This window comes from Lactuca sativa, chromosome 1 (genome assembly GCF_002870075.4).
Source record: "Lactuca sativa cultivar Salinas chromosome 1, Lsat_Salinas_v11, whole genome shotgun sequence".
Lineage (NCBI taxonomy): Eukaryota > Viridiplantae > Streptophyta > Magnoliopsida > Asterales > Asteraceae > Lactuca > Lactuca sativa.
In genome coordinates this window covers 4,682,851-4,687,729 of record NC_056623.2, presented here as the reverse complement: position 1 = coordinate 4,687,729, position 4,879 = coordinate 4,682,851, and positions in this window count along the sequence as shown.

The following is a 4,879-nucleotide window of genomic DNA, read 5'->3' as shown; positions in this document are numbered from 1 at the left end:
GGCGCATCGGGCTAAAGGATGGTATTAGTTTTACAGATTAGATAGCTATTTCTAAAACTTGTAAAGTGTAATTGGCATTTGATGATTAAATAAAAGTTGTTGTTTATTTATAGGTAAAGTGTTGTTATATTGTGTCAATTGTTTACTATTATTTCAATTTTGCATGTTTTGGCTTCCAGAATAATTACTTTATTCAAACTCTCCACAATTAGTCATGTGTTGGAAGTAGGTATGAATCAAGACTGTCATGAATTGGGCTTGTAGATGTCTAAGGTGTTAGACATAGAAAAAGTTTCTACAACATTCATGAGTGCTCATAAGTTCTGAGTATTGGATTAAACCCATGCTCACTTGTATCACTTCATGGAATTTATCTCAAGTGATCATGAGACGGTAATATCATATAAGTCTTCAAACCTAGAGATATGAATTGTTGATTATGAGTTGGTTGTGCATTGATTGCACAAAAACGCATCAGTAACTTGATGTTATAGAACGTGCTTTTGTGTATGATTCAACAAGTAGTTAGTACAAGCATATGAGTCGAAGTTTATCTGTTCCTTTTAATCCTAGGAGGACTAAAAGCAGTATCTGGGCCCCTCGATGATTTTGTTTTGACCTATGTACCGGACCCAGTCAGAACCAAATTGATGTGTTCAGTTTAGTTCTATGTCAAACAAATCGGAAATTGGGAAACAAACTATTGGACAATAAGTACGACCTTGTTCCATGTATTTGTCCGGTTGATATCTAGAACAGAGGATTATATGATCACTTATCTTAAATGGCGCATCATCATCTTAGTTCTGTAAGACTTTGAAAGAGCTACGATTGCTGGTCGGATCCTAAAGTCATACCTGTAACTATAGTTATTAGACTTATCCAAGTGGGAGACTGTTGGATAAGGTGTCTAAGTCCATAACTATATTTAGTATGTACTTGACCCGACTTGGCATGGTCTATTTGGGTTGCATAGCATCTCAACAGTTGGATAGACATAATGAGAATAAGGAAACTTATGATTTGTTAATATATTCTAATATATATTAATATGAAATCATATTATTTAATTAGTATTGATCAAGAGTTAATTTGGAATTAATTTTGTGATCAAAAGAGACAAATTAGATATATGGGGATTGATTATGTAAATATTTCATTCTTATATAGTGGGCTTTTGGTCCATGATTCACTAGATTGAGCTAGGAACCATTGGGTGCTCCATGGATGCTCCATGGAGGTTAAAACCCATGGATCATGGGGGAAATGAAAGTCCATGCACATTAAGGTTTACATGGTATAACCCTACATGTGACGCACTATATAATAAAACTTATATGGAGCAAAAATCAACACTATGACAAAAAGAGTAAGGGCTAGCCGATTTTGTGATCAAGTGATCTTCTCTCAAGTTATTCCAAGAGTTGTGGTGTTGTTTGAAGCATTTGAGGCATCACATTTGGGGTGCTAGGCTCACATGGTCTTAAGGAATCCAAGATACAACAAAGTTATGTCATTCTACTAATTTTTATATTACAAGTACCCCATGGTATGCTAGTTAGAATGAGAACCGTGGAAATATCTTATTTGCATGTATATTAGAGAAAACATAGATCCAAGGTTTCTAGGGTTGCATGTACACCATAGGAGTGTTGGAATGATCAAAACCCATCACAAAATTAAACAAACTGTTAGACAAACTCGGCCCATGTCATCTCAGCCACGCCGGCTACTCCCACCTGGCTGGTAACCTCGCCCCACCAATCTCAGGCCCTGTCTCTCAACATACAAGAAGCAAATCCCACATTTTCCACATCCGAGCAAGAACTCATGTGCTGGGCGTTCTCGATATTCGCCACCCAACCTCGGCTAACAATGGGGTCCATGACCCCGCAAAACTCCAGAACCCCATATACCTTAAACTCCCAGAATGAGGGAGTTCAGGCCCCAACCTGACATGCATCAATCTCATCCCTGAATGTAGGCCTGTCAAATCGTGCCATCGTGTCGTGTTTTTGTCTGACACGACACGACACGACAATGTTTTTTGTAACACGAACACGACACGACACGATGTCGTGTTTTATTTCACTAACACGAAAACGAACCAATTAAAAAACGACAACACGACACGACACGACAAAGATAATATTATATAACTATTATTTTATTTAATTCATATTTAATCATATATAACACGATAAAAACGAAAAACACGACAAACACATGCTCAATCGTGTCAATTTCGTGTGGATTTGTAAACACGAACACGACACGACACGACATCGTGTTTTTTATATTTGACACGAACACGACACGAAAACGAATTCGAATTTTGATTTCGTCCCAATTTCGTTTCGTGTCGTGTATTTTTGTCGTGTCGTGTCATAAATTGACACCCCTACCTGAATGCCCTGAGTCTCTCCTCCATGATCTTCATCATCCCTTCCTTGACCGTCCCTAAAATGACTGGGGTAGCATCAAGGATGTCCTTGTTAACCTCGGTTGCAATAAGCTCACGCAGCCTCTCATCAATGACATCGGTAGTGTCGCCTGATCCATCCTCGGATCCAGATCCCGATCCTGATCCCCCTGCTCCAAATCGTGTCACCACCATGTTGAACTGAAATGTCATAAATCATAACGATCAGGATTTCCATATAAGGGATCTTCCCATACCGATCCTCCTTGAAGTCATCAGATCTAACATTGGTTCGAGTACAGCTCCTGTGCTTTCAATAGTACAGGCCCAATACTACCTTCCACACCTACATGTACCTTTCCCCAATGCTCTACCTGATAACTTCAGTTTGTCCCAAAACTAAACCATATCCCACAAACTACCGCATACATCAATCTCAGGATGTCCTAATATTTGCTCTACTCATATCAATCAGACCAATCACAACATTTTGCCTTTATGCATGCAAATTATACACAGAAAAGGATCAAATAGACTTTCGTATAAAAGATTCTACCCTAGGACCATAATCAAACAAGGAACAGGAAATAAGGCTAAATCAATCATTCTCAGGCTATAAGCTCCTAACCGTGTACAATTTTAAAAGCATACACATAGCAAGTTCCATACAATCAACAAAGCTCAAATATCATTATAACATAACTAACATATTGGGGAACTACTTACTTGGCTCGGCGGATCACGAGCGTTGCACTCTCATTTTTTTTCCTTTCTTTCAAAAAGCTTTTATGTTTTTTTAAAACAATTTTACCACTTCCTTAGTTTGAGTCCTGACACACCCGAGAGTGTGCCTGAATCCCTCAAAAAAAGGCTCTGATACCAACTTGTAACGACCCAATTTTACAAAGCAATTTTTCATTTTTGAATAATCAAACATATTTCCATCCATTCAGAAATCTAGTTATAATTGTTTTCAAAACATAAGTCAAGTACAACTTTTATTCCAAACATCAGAGTGTCCCGTGAAAACACCTGAGAGAGAGCGCATGCCACGCCATCACGCCTTGCCCTTTCCCTTAGGATCTGAAGTACCTAAAACAAATCCACAACCTGTAAGCTAAATTCTTAGTGAGTTTTCCAGAGCATACCCTGATAGAGAATCATATATGTCAAGAGTTCAGCGGGAGTCTTAAAGATCTTGACAAGTTTCAAGAACTAATCAAGAAATAACCTATTGTTTATCACTAGCACACGGTTTAAGGTTTGTAACCTATCATGTTGACATATTTTTATTTCTATGCTCATTCGAGTTAAAAGTTGACTATGCATGTGAGTTCTATGAGTTCTCAATTGTTTGCATAAGGCAACGCACCTGGATCAATGAAAGTTTCATTGATCAGTATGGGTGAGCTGCTTAACAACTTGGAAGACATGGTAGGCCCTTATTCTGACAGGTGGCAAGAAATTAAGATTAACCAAGTTCAGTCCATATGAGTTTCGATTTGTCACAAACCTTGTCTTATGGTTATGGTTTGACAAATTTACATGGATAGGAATACATACACCATAAAATCTAAGTGTTCTCTGCTTCATTAAAATGATTGTGAGGAAACGCTTTCACTAAGTAGATTTTAAGGAGATAGAATTTGTGACACTTGCATTCTCAAATTCGATTATGATTACGGCATCCCTCTTCATAGTTCGAATTGTGAGAAATGGCAAAGGGTCTAAACATTTGAGACTTATTGTTATAAGTTCTAAAATTGTTTAGACACACATGTGAGCTATCTAAGGATAGGTGTATGAGTTTGAGAAGCCTAAATAAAGTCTTATCAAAGCATCTCATATCAGAAATCTGAACTTTGGTAAGAAAGTCAATGAAGTTTTGATTTCTAACAGTCTAGTTGATTTCTGAATACATGTCAAAGCTAGTGGGAGCATAAGTGTTATGCTAATAAGGATGTAATTACTATGCTAGTGGGAACATAATCAATTAAGGTGAATGTTGCAAGTTAGCAATGTTAATTATAGAAAACAAAGGTTTCAATTTGCAAAATTGTAGAGTTTAAAATTTTGTTTTGCTATAATTAAGGGAGAGGAATTCATACTTCATTTAAAATCTAAAATCTTAGATTGTGAGATTTTAATCAAATTTAGTCATACTTCAAGATTGTGTTAATTGCATTCTCAAAATTCGATTATGATTACGGCATCCCTTTTCATAGTTCGAATTGTGAGAACATGACAATAGAAATATTATAGAAAAATATTGGTCAAGTATCATGTCTTTATGTGAGACATCATGAATCGTGTCCCATATGCTTCGGATATAGGATCGATTACATGTGCTATAATACTCATTCGTTCTAAATTTTCCAAATGCCTAGGGCATTAAGAGGGAAAAATGAATAGAACCGGATATGACTAAACTGGTTAAACAATTGTTAAGGATAATCT